General features: G+C 32.2%; 1 non-coding gene across 1 annotated transcript; it reads right to left on the reverse strand.

Annotated features, from left to right (window-relative positions):
• Positions 1-472: 472 nt before the first annotated feature.
• On the reverse strand, positions 473-544 carry Trnad-guc. The gene has a single exon. It is a non-coding gene; the product is annotated as a tRNA-Asp (tRNA).
• Positions 545-20,786: the final 20,242 nt, after the last annotated feature.

Consider the following 20,786-nt stretch of genomic DNA (forward strand, 5'->3'; position numbering starts at 1 on the left):
TGTTCACTGTCCATAGAAAAAATTGTCTTATTCTTTTATGTTCTGCCACTCTAAATTTTTTGCACTCATCCTGTAGGTACGTAGGTATATAGCAGAATCTTTGATAATGTTTATCATGTATTTATTTTAAAAGTATTAAATTAGCTAAAATAAAGTACAAGAGCATGTCTAATTTGCAATTTGAATCCAAAAATGTCAAAGCACCTTTTAAATAAAAATAATTTCATTATTCAAGTATGAATATCGTCACCTGAGGTGCATCTGAATTCAAGTCATTTTATAAAAACATGTGAAGTTTTCAAATAATGTGTAACTTTTATTCAAATTCAGAGTGTGTAAGTACAAGCTATATAAAAAAGCTCTGAACCTTATACGAGTACCTAGCTGTTATTTATTACATTATTTTTTGCAATGGTATATTTTGTAAATGTATAATATTGGTTTTGGAAAGAATCGAAAATAAAAAAAAGTCCTCCCCGGCGGGGAATCGAACCCCGGTCTCCCGCGTGACAGGCGGGGATACTGACCACTATACTACCGAGGACATAGCAACATGTTTTCAAGTCTAGAATCTTGTAACTGTAATTGAATTGAAACTAACCGCGACAACGAAATATAATTTAAAATTAAATAAAGTAAATATACATACTTTTATCTTCAAATGTTTTATCAACATCTAAATTTCCATAAAAAAAGTACACATTTTATATATTAATTCATTGTAACAGGCGTGTTTTCATAGCAAATGAAATAAATTGTATACGTAATTGCAAATGAAACCAAATGATTAAAGTTTAAATAGGAACAAAGATTTTAAGGTTTTAATTAAACAGGAAATTAATTTTCGTAAGTATGTACTAGGTTTTTTGGAGTCCAGTTTGGTAGATAGCTTAAAAAAGATTATTTAGAGACCAAAGCTATATTAAGAACATCTGCGACAAGAAAAAATAGTTAATTTTTAACTTAGGTACAATTTAAGTGCATGCCGTTCCCAGCCTGATGAGTACCTTGATTCCCTGTGTTTGCAGCTGAGAGTAATAATTAAAGTGTTGGTGCATCAGCCCCAAAATATAATTAATATTATATACTGAAAAGGTTCTCCTGAAATGTGCTCTTATATGATGTTTTATACTTATATGTTTGTGTCTAAACTGATCCTATCCTCGAGATGTGCAGATCAACAAAAGAGTCCGCAGTAGGAGTAACAAAGACAGGAGATCTTAATAGTAGGGCAAGTGCCTTCCTTGCAAAAATTTTAATTGGATCTGATATATTTACTGAATGAAGGCTTTATATGGTCAAAGCTGTAAATTGAAAAAAAAAACATTTTTTTACGTAGGCGAGACAGCAATCAAATGTTTCATTAATTTACGAGTAATACTGTTTCAGTAAGTAATTTGAATTTGTAGAATTTTTGAAAGTATTTTTCGAATACTGTCGAATTTTAAACTATAATGAGTTAATTTATACAACAAAATCTAACAAACGCGATTTTAGCATAGTGTGTGTTTCTTGGAAATTGTTTATTTGATGATTTGAAGGTTCGACTTATAATCTGTTTTTAGTATATGCCGCTTGTTGTACACTCTTATGACCTAATCTTCGTTATTATTAAAGATATACCCATTACTGCAAGAAAGCATTTGAATGTAAAAATATACGGGGTGCTCTGTTAAAAAACACACTTTGGTTAATATTTCCAAAATGCAACGTTCAATTGTTTTATTGAATAGTAAAAAATTCCTACAAATTTGGTCCCTACAACTTTGTTTCCAAATTTAAAAACAAATACGGTAAGACTAATAGAACGCTTGTCAATAACTAACGAATTATCTGTTAATTTTGGTAAACAGAATTATAATATAAATTTATTTTAATTTTATTTATTTACTTCCTATTTATTTATTGATTTACTACTGTTATTTTGTTTTAGATAATGACACTATCGGAAACAACTACTCTGCGGACTGCAGCCCTCTCCAGCATTGACTGACATCCGTAATATCTAATAAACAATTAAAATCATGTATACTTTTGGAAACAAGGAAAACTGCAAATTTATTATTTTAGTTATTAAATTTTACTTTAAAAGAAAAAGTTTTTTATATTCAATAAAATTTCAACATTGACATGGATTAATAAAACTATTACTGAAAATATTCTATTATCCTATTGTTAGTGAATAATGTTATTTTGAAAATCCACTTGTATATGAGGGGCATAGATGCAAAACCAACATTATCCATAATTTTTTGAAATAGAGTTAGTGACACTATCTTGTTCATCGTGTTGAACTACACCATTTTAAAATTTAGAAGTGGTACAACAAACTCACATTTTCGTATTTATTTTTAAATTGTGAAATCTGTGAATTGTTTCAAAAGTCACATTCTCCTACGATCTGAAGGTGCCAAAACTCACATTATCCATATCCACCAATGAAAAAGATTAAAGTGATAAACCAATATGGCCGACTAAGGCCTAAGGCCTAATGTGAGTTTTGCTTCTCTTATTGTTTTGCTTTCCTAGATAGTTGGTTCCGTGTTTTTCTATGAGTTTCTTATTAAAAGTAAGATAAGTTTAATTCTGAAGTTTCATATTTAAATATCTACGAAGAGAAACAAAGCTAAGGTTTTGAGGTTATATTGTTTAAAACAAAATGTTATGTAGAATAATTTGGAGCAAAACTACCATTATCCAAAAAGTTGTATCAAAACTCACATTATCCAAACTTTAATTCACTTTCTCGGAGTCAAATATTGTTGTGCTGTCATTTCACCAATTAACAAGCAAAGTTATAGTTTTAATACAACACCAAAAAAAAAAAAAAATGTAGAGCCTTAAGTCACTTAAAAAGTGAGAAATCAGTCATTCTTTCTTCCTGAAAAATTTTAAAAAGTGGATAATGTGAGTTTTGCATCTATACCCCTCATATGTTGACATCCTAGACATCCAATTAGGTTCATCATTTGTTGGTCATCTGGTCTAAAGCATACTGATAAAGACTAAAAAGTTTAGTGATTCTGCTGACGAAGGATCTTAGCTGATTACTAGTTTATGTGGGTATAATTTAGTGTTAGGTAGGCTGTAATTTGCAGAGTAGTTATTTCTAACAATATCATCAGTTAATAAGTTTGTTTTGCCAAATACGACACTAGCAATTTTTTGATAATATCTAAAGATTAGCAGGTTGCTATCTGCGAGTAGGTACAAAACAATACGCGCAAAGTCATTAGGTATTGAGTAACAGTGACAACTAAGATGTAAAATACTTTGCATGTCTCATCCACATTCATAACAAATGTGTATCTAAATTCGCGACTATAAAATATAAAAGCAGTTACGTATCAGTATCATCAAACTAGATTAAAGTGAAGTTGAAACTCAATCTAATGACCCCATCTGCGCGTTATGCAAGAGCAAAAAGTATTCGCAAATTAAATAAATGGCGCTGATTTGGCGGTGTGTACACTGTTGAATAAATATGAGATTTCCTTAATTTATATCTCTCGAGTTTAATTCACTTATACTCAGTTTAATTGAAACTGAGTTTCAGGCAGTAAATTGAACCGTCTTTAATGCTTTGACCTGATCTTACTAAATCTAAAATACGGGCGGCGAAATCACGAGGCCCCTCGTACACATAAAACACTCGAAAAGACGCCCCTGAAATTTAATTACACTAAGTATATTAGCCCGCCTGCGCGACCGCGGCTTTGAAAAGTGCATTTTTTAAGGGGCACTTTTTATAATTAAGGCCCTCTCGATTCAACGAGGCGTTTCGTTTTCCTCACGCAGCAAGTACATCGTACAGGAAGAATCAGTGACCTATTACATTGCTCCTCATTTTTAACGACTCTGATTCAAAATAACTTTAAAAGTTGTATTTAAATTAAACAAATTAAAATGCTTTTCCGTCTTATCCAAAAAACGAAAAAGAAGTAAATATGTTTCCGGTAGCAAATCACAAAATGGGACGGAAAGTATTGGCATTTCACTTAATATATTTCAAAACTTTTTAGTAATTAGAAGATAAGTTTAGGTAATTAGAAGAAGATGTGGGATCTATTCTAGATCCCTACACATTCGATATAAGTGGGCTATGGATGTGCGTGCCACCGTGATACAAGCGGAACTGGCAAGAACCAAGCGCTGATGGTGGCATCAGCGCTTGGTGCAACAACTTATCTGAATGCTGAGCCAAGGGACACAACCGGTGCAATGACAATAAAGAAACAAGCTAGCTAGAAGAGCATTGGGTCTTACTATCTTTGGACCCGGTGCCTTCGGTGTGCTCTGGTTGTCAGCACTCTTTGAAATAACTAAGGAAATACCCACAAAGAGTTTAGAATACTGTGGGACGAAATAAACAGCTGTCGATTTGCTGAGGAGTTCCTAGGGTACCCCAACAAAGACACAGTCAAAAAGTACCTGACAATGTCCAGGGTAAGCTTTCGCCTGATGACGGGTATTCAGACCGGACACTGTTGGCTAGGGAAACACCTCTACAATATGGGGAAGTGCGAAACACCTCTGTGTAAGACAGTTTTCCATGTACTCTGCGAGTGAATTGGTGTCTCGTCAATGAGAGAATCCGTGCTAGGAGTACGGTGGCCTTCTATGGCCTACATCAGAGAGATCCCTCTGAGCAACGTCATCACCTTCTTCTCCTTGGTAGGTTGATTGATGGTTCAGGAGAGCTGATCTCTCGCTGTGAGGATGCACAAGGAGCTCAATAGGGCTTAAGTGCTGTAATTCAGTATACTGAGTTACCCTCCAAACTAATCCAGAATACAGAATCCATTGGATCACTCAAGGTAGTAGCCTTGTCCCACTACTATTATGTATATCAATGACATTGTTGCGAAGATTGGGCGTCTTAAATTACTATATCCAAACGATCTAAAAATTTTCAACGTAATATGTGCTTATGATGGTTGTGCAGCTTTACAAAATGATTCTAATAAAATTTGGAAAGATTAGCTGTTAATAAATGTACAGAAGACGATAGAATGATCCTTGCTAAGCAATAGAACTTGAACTGATTGAGCTCCTAGCTTATAGAGGTCTTTCAATATTAACTTTGAAAATGCATAACTTTTTGATCAAGTCTTGGAGTTGCCAAACAAAATAAGTACTCTCGAAAATTATATCTTCTTGATCAATTGCTTGCATATAATTATGTAACGTTTGCCAAACATAGTAATGTATAAAGTAAGGCCAAGTTCACCATTGTAGGTGCATCAATGTTGATCTGGCTTTGGACGTGTTGGTTTAGCGTGTTTAGTTTTGAATTTGGAAAGAGTCATGTAATGATTCTTATTCAAGCAGGAGAATTTGGTGTCGTTGAGTTTCTGATATTTCTTCTGGACTTCTTTCTACAGGGTGATTCACAACTTATCCAAACAAATTTGGGAACAGATGCGGCATGAGAAATGGATCGTAAAAAAATGTTTGTAAAATTCATATAGTTTTCGATAAAAAAAATTATTGAAGTTGTAGTACTTTCAACCACTACATAGCTGGACAACTGTAGTCTCTAGCGTCATTCGCAATACGCGGGGAGAGCCACAGCGACTCCGAATACTGAAATCTGATTTTACAATCGTCGTTGCGATAATGTTTATAATAGTTTTTTAGTAGTTAGTGTCAAAAATGGCTTGCGTGAATTGCAACTCGGAGTTGATGGATATCGTTTTAACTTATGGTGAAGCAAGACAACATTTGTGTTCGTAGAAACTGAGTAAAACGGATCCAAATATGTTTATAAGTCGGTGAACAAAATTATGAACAGTTGTTGTAACATCAAGTATGTGAACTTATTTTATTATTTAAAACCACAAATTAATTTAATTAATTAATTAATTAACAATAGCGGTAAAAGCAGTTGAATTTGCTGATATAAAATAGGTGCTATAAAATTCTATTTATTTTATCACACTTTGTCGCCATGCCTGTCGCATAAGGGTATTTCAATGACGATCTTAACTTCGTTTGATCAAATCAAATCATGCTTTGCAGATTCCTGCAAAATCATATCTGTTCACCAAAGTTCACAAAGAAACAAGGTGGTTTGTTCTGACCTTAATCTTTCAGTATTTTTTAATTAATGCGGTACTAAAACCGATTGCACTCGTGCCTGTCGAAACAAATGTCCTCTGTTTTCTTTGGATATATAACCTTCATCTTCTTATGTTTTTTATTGTGAAAATACTTGTAAATGTATTATGTACTGCTTATTTAGATAAAAAATTTTTCGTTTCTAAATGGTTTCATAGACTATATTAATTTCATCCTTTTGCTTCGCAATAAATATACAATAACGAGAGAAATTTCTCTTATATACTAATAGTATTTCCTTCGTTAATATCTAAGTATTCTGAATTACAAGTGGAGAAATAATTAAACGGATTGTTTTTCGAAATATTCAAAAACATCCACGAGACGCAGCAACAGTTGTAATTAAAATATTTCTAATTAAATCCCAGCTATTTAATTCAGACAGATAAATAACCGGTGATGTTATTTTCCCTGTGCAGACCTCAATTAAAGCCAGGGGCCGGCATTAAGAGATTCTCGATGTAATTAATTTAAAAAACGCATAAAGGACCAGAATTAAGCTACAATTAAAATACAATCAATACGGGTAAATAAATAGAATGCTTTTTAAATGAAATGCCAGACGCAGATATCTACTGCTGCAGGTATTATTGAAAAAAAAAGTATATTTGAACCAACGCCGAGGCAATGGTTTTTTAAACCATCAATATGTAGATCGATTTAAATATATATGAAAAGGTTACAACTATTTTATTGACAATCGTACAATTGATATAATTTTCTAAAGGCAGTTACACACGTAACGATAGGTCGTAAAACGATTTTCATGTACAAATTAAGCCTCGCAGAATTATGCTGCTGAGTGTTTCTATATCGCTCCGAAACGTTGTTTTTGTGAGAGTCGACTTCGGAAATTTACAAAGCAACACGAATGACTGCTATACAGGATATTGAGAATAATCCAAATAACACAGTTTTTCACATAAGCCCTTTTGTAGCTTTATATTAACACCGGTTTTTCTTGGGGGTCTGAGATGTATCCTATTAGGATAGCGTATAACGGTCAAATAATTGTAAACACATTTCCCATACACTAAAACGTCCATAAGTCCGCTATTAGTTCGAACTATGTGCCAATTTGACAAAAAGATTTATTACTACAGGAAAATTGTAAAAAAGTTTGGAAAAAGCTAACTTCTTCACTATTGGCATCTTTAGTGGTGACGTGACGTCAAGGAACAAAAAAACCGAAATCAGTATCTAGACCAGCTTGTGGGTTCTCATAGCGGGTTTCCACAGAGCCTAGACCGAGAACAATAAGGATAAGTTAAAGATTCCTAGCTAAGACTAAGGAAGCACAATATAAGTATGTAAGTGACAGTGACGAGATAATATAGGCCACGGCATAACAGCATGTGTTATTATAAACCTTTTATTAGGGTGATTTTTTCGAAATCAGTTACAACCAATTAAAATTAAAACCTTATATTCGAGAATATCTGTACATGCGCGCTGCAGTACATTCTGTCTAACATATTTGCATTACAGAGGCCTAGTTTATACCGACACTCTCATGGCCAGCTATATTTCTTTGATTTTTTTTAATTTTCCGCCAAATTATAAAAGTTTGAAAAAACTAACACAACGAACATTATCGGAGGGTTTTATAACAGTTAGGGCAAGTCCCCTAATTTCGACTAAATCCTAAATTGGACCATAGGTTTTATTTTTATATTGTATTAGCGACCTCTGTTGGCAGTGTATTACATATTTTTAGTAAGAGCAAGAAAACAGAGATCTATGGAGTTTATATGGTTAGCAGATTATGCTTCTGTGTCGGCTGATGAAATTTTTGTGTTAGCTTTTGTAGGCTTTAACTTTTTTTTGGGTAGTAATTTATTAATTTATTTATTTTCTACATGTAGAAGTTTTTAGCTATTATCTTCTAAAAAAGTTTAATTAATATTTGCAACAACTTTTTAAAACTTGATAGTTCAAGTGAAGTTATTATATCCTAAATTGCACCATTTATTGGTTCCTAAATTGAACTGGTCCAAATTAAACAACCGTTTTTTATAGTGGGTGAATTATGTTAAAGCGCGGAAACTATGGGAAATGGGACCTGAGAAATATGGAAGCAATCTTAACTACTTATCAAAAATTATAATTTTAAAGTATTATTTTTTTCTTAATTTTATTTGTATTTAACAAAAAATTTATTATTTATACTAAATTTTTTCATTGAAAAAATGTAATAGCATAGGGAAAAATATACAGTATATTTAATGCATAAATAATAAATCTTGTTTATAACAAAATATGTGCAAATTAGACAGTTGGCATTGAGATATTCAAATTCCTTGGCTCGCGAGACATCGAATTAAAAAAAAAGATGGAAATTGGCCCATTAGAAGNAAGTGCCTTCCTTGCAAAAATTTTAATTGGATCTGATATATTTACTGAATGAAGGCTTTATATGGTCAAAGCTGTAAATTGAAAAAAAAAACATTTTTTTTACGTAGGCGAGACAGCAATCAAATGTTTCATTAATTTACGAGTAATACTGTTTCAGTAAGTAATTTGAATTTGTAGAATTTTTGAAAGTATTTTTCGAATACTGTCGAATTTTAAACTATAATGAGTTAATTTATACAACAAAATCTAACAAACGCGATTTTAGCATAGTGTGTGTTTCTTGGAAATTGTTTATTTGATGATTTGAAGGTTCGACTTATAATCTGTTTTTAGTATATGCCGCTTGTTGTACACTCTTATGACCTAATCTTCGTTATTATTAAAGATATACCCATTACTGCAAGAAAGCATTTGAATGTAAAAATATACGGGGTGCTCTGTTAAAAAACACACTTTGGTTAATATTTCCAAAACGCAACGTTCAATTGTTTTATTGAATAGTAAAAAATTCCTACAAATTTGGTCCCTACAACTTTGTTTCCAAATTTAAAAACAAATACGGTAAGACTAATAGAACGCTTGTCAATAACTAACGAATTATCTGTTAATTTTGGTAAACAGAATTATAATATAAATTTATTTTAATTTTATTTATTTACTTCCTATTTATTTATTGATTTACTACTGTTATTTTGTTTTAGATAATGACACTATCGGAAACAACTACTCTGCGGACTGCAGCCCTCTCCAGCATTGACTGACATCCGTAATATCTAATAAACAATTAAAATCATGTATACTTTTGGAAACAAGGAAAACTGCAAATTTATTATTTTAGTTATTAAATTTTACTTTAAAAGAAAAAGTTTTTTATATTCAATAAAATTTCAACATTGACATGGATTAATAAAACTATTACTGAAAATATTCTATTATCCTATTGTTAGTGAATAATGTTATTTTGAAAATCCACTTGTATATGAGGGGCATAGATGCAAAACCAACATTATCCATAATTTTTTGAAATAGAGTTAGTGACACTATCTTGTTCATCGTGTTGAACTACACCATTTTAAAATTTAGAAGTGGTACAACAAACTCACATTTTCGTATTTATTTTTAAATTGTGAAATCTGTGAATTGTTTCAAAAGTCACATTCTCCTACGATCTGAAGGTGCCAAAACTCACATTATCCATATCCACCAATGAAAAAGATTAAAGTGATAAACCAATATGGCCGACTAAGGCCTAAGGCCTAATGTGAGTTTTGCTTCTCTTATTGTTTTGCTTTCCTAGATAGTTGGTTCCGTGTTTTTCTATGAGTTTCTTATTAAAAGTAAGATAAGTTTAATTCTGAAGTTTCATATTTAAATATCTACGAAGAGAAACAAAGCTAAGGTTTTGAGGTTATATTGTTTAAAACAAAATGTTATGTAGAATAATTTGGAGCAAAACTACCATTATCCAAAAAGTTGTATCAAAACTCACATTATCCAAACTTTAATTCACTTTCTCGGAGTCAAATATTGTTGTGCTGTCATTTCACCAATTAACAAGCAAAGTTATAGTTTTAATACAACACCAAAAAAAAAAAAAAATGTAGAGCCTTAAGTCACTTAAAAAGTGAGAAATCAGTCATTCTTTCTTCCTGAAAAATTTTAAAAAGTGGATAATGTGAGTTTTGCATCTATACCCCTCATATGTTGACATCCTAGACATCCAATTAGGTTCATCATTTGTTGGTCATCTGGTCTAAAGCATACTGATAAAGACTAAAAAGTTTAGTGATTCTGCTGACGAAGGATCTTAGCTGATTACTAGTTTATGTGGGTATAATTTAGTGTTAGGTAGGCTGTAATTTGCAGAGTAGTTATTTCTAACAATATCATCAGTTAATAAGTTTGTTTTGCCAAATACGACACTAGCAATTTTTTGATAATATCTAAAGATTAGCAGGTTGCTATCTGCGAGTAGGTACAAAACAATACGCGCAAAGTCATTAGGTATTGAGTAACAGTGACAACTAAGATGTAAAATACTTTGCATGTCTCATCCACATTCATAACAAATGTGTATCTAAATTCGCGACTATAAAATATAAAAGCAGTTACGTATCAGTATCATCAAACTAGATTAAAGTGAAGTTGAAACTCAATCTAATGACCCCATCTGCGCGTTATGCAAGAGCAAAAAGTATTCGCAAATTAAATAAATGGCGCTGATTTGGCGGTGTGTACACTGTTGAATAAATATGAGATTTCCTTAATTTATATCTCTCGAGTTTAATTCACTTATACTCAGTTTAATTGAAACTGAGTTTCAGGCAGTAAATTGAACCGTCTTTAATGCTTTGACCTGATCTTACTAAATCTAAAATACGGGCGGCGAAATCACGAGGCCCCTCGTACACATAAAACACTCGAAAAGACGCCCCTGAAATTTAATTACACTAAGTATATTAGCCCGCCTGCGCGACCGCGGCTTTGAAAAGTGCATTTTTTAAGGGGCACTTTTTATAATTAAGGCCCTCTCGATTCAACGAGGCGTTTCGTTTTCCTCACGCAGCAAGTACATCGTACAGGAAGAATCAGTGACCTATTACATTGCTCCTCATTTTTAACGACTCTGATTCAAAATAACTTTAAAAGTTGTATTTAAATTAAACAAATTAAAATGCTTTTCCGTCTTATCCAAAAAACGAAAAAGAAGTAAATATGTTTCCGGTAGCAAATCACAAAATGGGACGGAAAGTATTGGCATTTCACTTAATATATTTCAAAACTTTTTAGTAATTAGAAGATAAGTTTAGGTAATTAGAAGAAGATGTGGGATCTATTCTAGATCCCTACACATTCGATATAAGTGGGCTATGGATGTGCGTGCCACCGTGATACAAGCGGAACTGGCAAGAACCAAGCGCTGATGGTGGCATCAGCGCTTGGTGCAACAACTTATCTGAATGCTGAGCCAAGGGACACAACCGGTGCAATGACAATAAAGAAACAAGCTAGCTAGAAGAGCATTGGGTCTTACTATCTTTGGACCCGGTGCCTTCGGTGTGCTCTGGTTGTCAGCACTCTTTGAAATAACTAAGGAAATACCCACAAAGAGTTTAGAATACTGTGGGACGAAATAAACAGCTGTCGATTTGCTGAGGAGTTCCTAGGGTACCCCAACAAAGACACAGTCAAAAAGTACCTGACAATGTCCAGGGTAAGCTTTCGCCTGATGACGGGTATTCAGACCGGACACTGTTGGCTAGGGAAACACCTCTACAATATGGGGAAGTGCGAAACACCTCTGTGTAAGACAGTTTTCCATGTACTCTGCGAGTGAATTGGTGTCTCGTCAATGAGAGAATCCGTGCTAGGAGTACGGTGGCCTTCTATGGCCTACATCAGAGAGATCCCTCTGAGCAACGTCATCACCTTCTTCTCCTTGGTAGGTTGATTGATGGTTCAGGAGAGCTGATCTCTCGCTGTGAGGATGCACAAGGAGCTCAATAGGGCTTAAGTGCTGTAATTCAGTATACTGAGTTACCCTCCAAACTAATCCAGAATACAGAATCCATTGGATCACTCAAGGTAGTAGCCTTGTCCCACTACTATTATGTATATCAATGACATTGTTGCGAAGATTGGGCGTCTTAAATTACTATATCCAAACGATCTAAAAATTTTCAACGTAATATGTGCTTATGATGGTTGTGCAGCTTTACAAAATGATTCTAATAAAATTTGGAAAGATTAGCTGTTAATAAATGTACAGAAGACGATAGAATGATCCTTGCTAAGCAATAGAACTTGAACTGATTGAGCTCCTAGCTTATAGAGGTCTTTCAATATTAACTTTGAAAATGCATAACTTTTTGATCAAGTCTTGGAGTTGCCAAACAAAATAAGTACTCTCGAAAATTATATCTTCTTGATCAATTGCTTGCATATAATTATGTAACGTTTGCCAAACATAGTAATGTATAAAGTAAGGCCAAGTTCACCATTGTAGGTGCATCAATGTTGATCTGGCTTTGGACGTGTTGGTTTAGCGTGTTTAGTTTTGAATTTGGAAAGAGTCATGTAATGATTCTTATTCAAGCAGGAGAATTTGGTGTCGTTGAGTTTCTGATATTTCTTCTGGACTTCTTTCTACAGGGTGATTCACAACTTATCCAAACAAATTTGGGAACAGATGCGGCATGAGAAATGGATCGTAAAAAAATGTTTGTAAAATTCATATAGTTTTCGATAAAAAAAATTATTGAAGTTGTAGTACTTTCAACCACTACATAGCTGGACAACTGTAGTCTCTAGCGTCATTCGCAATACGCGGGGAGAGCCACAGCGACTCCGAATACTGAAATCTGATTTTACAATCGTCGTTGCGATAATGTTTATAATAGTTTTTTAGTAGTTAGTGTCAAAAATGGCTTGCGTGAATTGCAACTCGGAGTTGATGGATATCGTTTTAACTTATGGTGAAGCAAGACAACATTTGTGTTCGTAGAAACTGAGTAAAACGGATCCAAATATGTTTATAAGTCGGTGAACAAAATTATGAACAGTTGTTGTAACATCAAGTATGTGAACTTATTTTATTATTTAAAACCACAAATTAATTTAATTAATTAATTAATTAACAATAGCGGTAAAAGCAGTTGAATTTGCTGATATAAAATAGGTGCTATAAAATTCTATTTATTTTATCACACTTTGTCGCCATGCCTGTCGCATAAGGGTATTTCAATGACGATCTTAACTTCGTTTGATCAAATCAAATCATGCTTTGCAGATTCCTGCAAAATCATATCTGTTCACCAAAGTTCACAAAGAAACAAGGTGGTTTGTTCTGACCTTAATCTTTCAGTATTTTTTAATTAATGCGGTACTAAAACCGATTGCACTCGTGCCTGTCGAAACAAATGTCCTCTGTTTTCTTTGGATATATAACCTTCATCTTCTTATGTTTTTTATTGTGAAAATACTTGTAAATGTATTATGTACTGCTTATTTAGATAAAAAATTTTTCGTTTCTAAATGGTTTCATAGACTATATTAATTTCATCCTTTTGCTTCGCAATAAATATACAATAACGAGAGAAATTTCTCTTATATACTAATAGTATTTCCTTCGTTAATATCTAAGTATTCTGAATTACAAGTGGAGAAATAATTAAACGGATTGTTTTTCGAAATATTCAAAAACATCCACGAGACGCAGCAACAGTTGTAATTAAAATATTTCTAATTAAATCCCAGCTATTTAATTCAGACAGATAAATAACCGGTGATGTTATTTTCCCTGTGCAGACCTCAATTAAAGCCAGGGGCCGGCATTAAGAGATTCTCGATGTAATTAATTTAAAAAACGCATAAAGGACCAGAATTAAGCTACAATTAAAATACAATCAATACGGGTAAATAAATAGAATGCTTTTTAAATGAAATGCCAGACGCAGATATCTACTGCTGCAGGTATTATTGAAAAAAAAAGTATATTTGAACCAACGCCGAGGCAATGGTTTTTTAAACCATCAATATGTAGATCGATTTAAATATATATGAAAAGGTTACAACTATTTTATTGACAATCGTACAATTGATATAATTTTCTAAAGGCAGTTACACACGTAACGATAGGTCGTAAAACGATTTTCATGTACAAATTAAGCCTCGCAGAATTATGCTGCTGAGTGTTTCTATATCGCTCCGAAACGTTGTTTTTGTGAGAGTCGACTTCGGAAATTTACAAAGCAACACGAATGACTGCTATACAGGATATTGAGAATAATCCAAATAACACAGTTTTTCACATAAGCCCTTTTGTAGCTTTATATTAACACCGGTTTTTCTTGGGGGTCTGAGATGTATCCTATTAGGATAGCGTATAACGGTCAAATAATTGTAAACACATTTCCCATACACTAAAACGTCCATAAGTCCGCTATTAGTTCGAACTATGTGCCAATTTGACAAAAAGATTTATTACTACAGGAAAATTGTAAAAAAGTTTGGAAAAAGCTAACTTCTTCACTATTGGCATCTTTAGTGGTGACGTGACGTCAAGGAACAAAAAAACCGAAATCAGTATCTAGACCAGCTTGTGGGTTCTCATAGCGGGTTTCCACAGAGCCTAGACCGAGAACAATAAGGATAAGTTAAAGATTCCTAGCTAAGACTAAGGAAGCACAATATAAATATGTAACTGACAGTGACGAGATAATATAGGCTACGGCATAACAGCATGTGTTATTATAAACCTTTTATTAGGGTGATTTTTTTCGAAATCAGTTACAACCAATTAAAATTAAAACCTTATATTCGAGAATATCTGTACATGCGCGCTGCAGTACATTCTGTCTAACATATTTGCATTACAGAGGCCTAGTTTATACCGACACTCTCATGGCCAGCTATATTTCTTTGATTTTTTTTAATTTTCCGCCAAATTATAAAAGTTTGAAAAAACTAACACAACGAACATTATCGGAGGGTTTTATAACAGTTAGGGCAAGTCCCCTAATTTCGACTAAATCCTAAATTGGACCATAGGTTTTATTTTTATATTGTATTAGCGACCTCTGTTGGCAGTGTATTACATATTTTTAGTAAGAGCAAGAAAACAGAGATCTATGGAGTTTATATGGTTAGCAGATTATGCTTCTGTGTCGGCTGATGAAATTTTTGTGTTAGCTTTTGTAGGCTTTAACTTTTTTTTGGGTAGTAATTTATTAATTTATTTATTTTCTACATGTAGAAGTTTTTAGCTATTATCTTCTAAAAAAGTTTAATTAATATTTGCAACAACTTTTTAAAACTTGATAGTTCAAGTGAAGTTATTATATCCTAAATTGCACCATTTATTGGTTCCTAAATTGAACTGGTCCAAATTAAACAACCGTTTTTTATAGTGGGTGAATTATGTTAAAGCGCGGAAACTATGGGAAATGGGACCTGAGAAATATGGAAGCAATCTTAACTACTTATCAAAAATTATAATTTTAAAGTATTATTTTTTTCTTAATTTTATTTGTATTTAACAAAAAATTTATTATTTATACTAAATTTTTTCATTGAAAAAATGTAATAGCATAGGGAAAAATATACAGTATATTTAATGCATAAATAATAAATCTTGTTTATAACAAAATATGTGCAAATTAGACAGTTGGCATTGAGATATTCAAATTCCTTGGCTCGCGAGACATCGAATTAAAAAAAAAGATGGAAATTGGCCCATTAGAAGCCGATATAATGCAATTTTTTTCGTACCTTCGCATTTTAATCCTCCGAATTCAGTCTCGGAACGAAAGCCCTCTGCTCTCACTTTTCGTGCGTGCGAGCGGCAGCTTTTTCGATGATTTATCGATGTTGCCGATAACTTCTGGACATGTAAATTTTTTCCAGCTTAAAACTCGGAAAAAATGCCGATAAATTTTGACCATTTATAGAACCAATAAACGGAATTTAACTTTTTTTTTTAAAGAAGCGTCTTTCCGAGTACCTACTTTAAAATTATAATTTTTGAAAAAACTAAATTGCAAATTGATAAATGTAATCTAATTGTTTAAAAATAAAAAAAGAGTGTTAACTTTAAAAATTTACTGTGGTAAATGTGGTCATCCTAATCAACCGATTTAAAATTTTCAAAAACTATTTGAAAGGTTGGGCGGTCTTTTTTATGTGGAAAAATTTTCAAGTATCTAGATCCTTTATTTGAGGCTGTGCAACATTTTGAAAATTCGAAAATATTTTTTTCAAAATATTTTGCGAAAACTATGGAACCGATTTTAATGAAATTTGGTGTGTTGTTTTATTATACTTTAAAGTTTTTTTACCAAACTTAGAATGTCCTCGGAGCAATTAAAATATTTTTAAAAAATTATCCAAAAAATTCTATTTGGCCTACTTTTCAACAATTATTGCTATTTTGCAACATCGGTAATAAATTTAAACATTTTTAACTTTCAGTATATTGTGCAAAATTCAATTCTAAAACTTTTTCTCCTCTTCAATATTCTTCCAAAATGCATAGGTTCGAAGATATAATTAAAAAACTCCGATAAAATAGATATTTTTTAATTTTTTTAAGCATTTTTGCAATTTTGAAAATGTTTCGCACCTCGCCCAGATCTAGGGATTTACATTTTTATTATGTGAGTTGTACTGAAGATTTTCCAGCACAAATTAGCCAAGATTACATCCAACAAGAGGGATATTTCGACAGATCCGCCCTGGTCTAAGAAGTTAATTTGTGTAATTGAAGTCGTAGTCAATCGGAATTGTTTGATTACCGTTTAACTGAAACAGTAACTGAAGCAAATAGTTTACACCTGAAGAATTCGGCGTACCTACATTTTCCCGAGCAAAAGATTTAATTCGGTCCAAAACCAATGACCTTTCCCGATCTACCTGAAACACTGTAAAGTAGGTCGTCGAATTAGAACTGGAAAGTAAACTAGATATGGAAAGTACATACGGCAGTATTGACGCTGCGAAATTGTGTAGCAATCAGCCAGGCAACAAGAACCCAAAGCATGCTTCAGAAATCAACAAAACTATTTGATTCGGCGCATGTAACTATTTGCAGGTTTGTTTACGTCTGACTGATTTACTTTAATCCAGCACTGAGTGGAATTGGCATCGGCAGCAGAAGTGGTGTAGCAGGAGTGTGGCAGGAATGGTTGCGATTACGAGTGATTATTCAAGTGTTTGTGTTTCCTCGGTTGCGGAACGTGTTTGCTTTGCCTTCATTGCGGATTTTTAAATAAAATAAAACTCGACGACTGTTAGTAATGGAGACAATCTCTCTCTGTACCGAGACCCCGCTATTTTCGTTATTCTAAAATAAATAACCTCACCTTAGTGGAAAATACGGTACATCTATAAACGCTTGAAAAATAGAAAACCAGAGCATTATTTACTACAACGCGTTTTCTACAATAGCGCATATATATATTTCAATAGAAAATTAAGTACCTTCCTAAAGACCATCTCAGTTCAATACGAAATATACAGTGTGTCCCCGGTTGGGGTACCGCACTCTTGTAAACTTTTTTATTGTTGATTTTTTCTAGAAAAAATACGTAATAAAACATACAGGGCGTCCAAAAAATTTCAAAATGCGAAATTTTCCTTAGGCAAAGTGCCTTTAATTTTTGTTTTCGTTAAAAACTGTATTTAACAAAGTTGTTCGAGAACTCAAGAAATGCTTCAATACGGGGTTTAGTCAAAAAAGAAGAATAATCACGGTAGCCTGCAAACCAAATAAAAGTAGCTTTTCTAATTAAAAAATAGAAATAACAAATTAGAACTGGAATTAACAAGAACAACGAAGCAAATCTTATTTAACTTGTAAACCTCCAAGTAATACACATTTTTTTATTCTTTTTTTTTAATTCCTTGAACACATACGAGATCATTTCTTCGTTTATGGTGGTAATTTGGATACGACAATTTTTCATCGAAATATCGGACTTTTAATGGAAAAGGATCCTTTTATCCTCAATCATCCTTGGCGACAAATGGTCGTACAGAGAATTAAAGGGCAGTTTCTAAAACAGGAAAAAATTTCCTATAACATACTGCCGCAACTTTTCGGAAAAAAAATATGTTTTTTTAGAAAATTGACGGCTAAATTAGACATGACTTTTACAATTCGATATACCCAGAAGAACCCTGTGAAGTTTCATCTCAATGTAGTGAATCGTTTCTTTGTTTCAAACAGTCAAACTATTGAAAAAAATTAATGGGTCACGATTTTTGAGTTTAAACACTTCATAATTATGATTAAAATGGAAAACAAAATTTTTTTCAGGTTTTCTCAGATTTTTACGATTTTAGGTAGGTAATCGATGAAAAAAAAATTTTTTTTTTGCGGATAAGAAAACGGGTAATCACTTATAAAACAGTTTTTTCAAAACTACCCTATTTCTTATCCGCAAAAATTTTTTTTTTTTCATCAATTAAAATGGTAAAAATCTGAGAAAACCTGAAAATAATTTTTTTTCCATTTTAATCATAATTATGAAGTGTTTAACCTCAAAAATCGTGCCCCATTAATTTTTTTCATAACTGCATAAAAATTAATTAGAAATTTGTTTCAAAAAACGGTAATGAATCGTGGTCGAAATCTTGTTTGTCATCAACTTTAATTTTAATTTAATTAAAAGTTGATGAACAGAAGTATAGAACGGAAAAACCGAATCATGCTGGAAACAATTGGTTATTGTTTTATTCAATTTCCAAAAATATAAAAAAAAAACAAAAAAATTTCGAAAATTTTTAGATTTTTTTTTTCATCAATTTAAACGTTATTTGCGGTAAAAATGTGAGAAAACTTCACGTTTTTCCATTTTAATCATGATTATGAAGTGTTTAAGCTCAAAAAACGCGACCCTTAAATTTTTTTCCAGTTTGACTGTCTGAGACAAAGAAACGGTTCTCTAGCTCGAGATGAAACTTCACAGGGTTCTTCTGGGTATATCGAACTGTAAAGTCATGCTTAACATTAGTCATTTCGTGAATATTTCTAATTTAGCGGTCAATTTTCTAAAAAAAACATAAATAACCCCTTTTTTCCTGATTTTTAAACTTCGTGTAAAAAAAAAAATTTTTCCGGATAGTTGCGGTAGCATGTTATAGGAAATTTATTCCAGTTTTCGAAACTGACCTTCTATTCTGTACGACTATTTGTCGCCGAGATATGGATGATTGAAGATAAAAGGATCCTTTTCCATCAAAAGTCCGATATTTCAATGAAAAATGGTCGTATTCCTATACGATTTAAAAAAAAAAAGGAAATTGAAGCTGAATTCACAAGCTGTCTAAATTATTGAGAATTTCCAAATACGAATTTTGATTAAGATATTCTTCCAAGAAGTAAGGACCAATTTTATGATACTTTATGTCACATCAGACATTTACTTTTTAAAATTTTTGAATTTTAGTTATCAATCGAAAAATTGGATTATCTTTAGCTCAGTACATTAAAAGGAATTAGACTTTATTTGTAAACATTAGACCAATGTTCCCTATTTCCCGAAGAATTACATATAAAGCAAAACGAGAAATAACGACGGCGTAGTGTTGAAACCATTCGAATATAAAAAAATTGTGTTTTAATTCGTCCTATCCAGAGTTTCATTTCAACATCGCTACCATATTTAATAGAGTGATACAACTCAGAATAAAACTGGAGAAATATTTATATTTTCTGTAATTCTGTGAACTGCGGAATGAACTGAATTTTTCAGGAAGAATTCGTTTTCACATACAAATTTCATGTTTAACCGTTCATCCACATCCGCAATTTGGAGACGATACATTTATACCAATTAATAGGCCTTTAGCTCACACTACTTTAATAATAAATGCGGTAATTTCGATTGACATTACTCATCTAGTCATTAATAATTGCGATTCAAATTAGATTTCCACAACGATAAAATTTAATTAAAACCGTCAAGAGCCGATGCAGATTTACTAATGCTATCGATGCTGCTGTGCCGTATTTACACATCGGGAATATCTGGTGAAGTTTAATAACATTTTTGTCCCAGTTCTACTAAAGTTGTTTTATTAATCCAACTAAACGATATTTTGTAATGAATAAATTACACAGAACGATAACATTTTAAATCAGAATCCAGATTATACTTCTGCGGATGTTTGTACTATTTGTGTCCATCACTTTTTACAAATATCTTAAAGTAAAAGTGCGAAAAACAGGGTTTTTCCCTATATTTGAGGTTACCTTACATCATGAGGTAATTTTCCCCACAAAACTCTACGGCATCTGAAAATAAGTAAACACTTCCCTTCAGGATAAATAAATAATTTTCAACAGTAAAACTACATAATTTTTATTTTTAAAATTATTTTGAGACAGTAAAACTACGTTTGAGCGAGAATAAATTTGAATATATTATGAATTTTAGATATTTTTGGTGATTATATTGATAGAATAATAATTGTCGATGATGTATAATATCAATTTGTTCCATTAAGTGAAAAAAACTGGGTCCAAAACGAAAAAAATAAAAATTTAATTTTTACTTCTACATCAATCGTGAATAACTTTTGAAGGAGTAAATTTATGTAAAAATGAGATCTTTTTTATAGAGCATTGAATTTCCGTTGAAAATCTGTATTGTTCTTTTTCAGATATTAATTTGTTCGTTATTTAAAAAATTTAAAAGTTATAGTCAAATCGAAAAAACATATCAATTTTCAAGGCTTGATTATATGGAAACGGAAATTTTCAATCAGACCTTTTTTGTAGGGAATTCAATTTCCTTCAAAAATATATGTAG

This window comes from Anoplophora glabripennis, unplaced genomic scaffold (assembly GCF_000390285.2).
Source record: "Anoplophora glabripennis isolate ALB-LARVAE unplaced genomic scaffold, Agla_2.0 scaffold160, whole genome shotgun sequence".
Lineage (NCBI taxonomy): Eukaryota > Metazoa > Arthropoda > Insecta > Coleoptera > Cerambycidae > Anoplophora > Anoplophora glabripennis.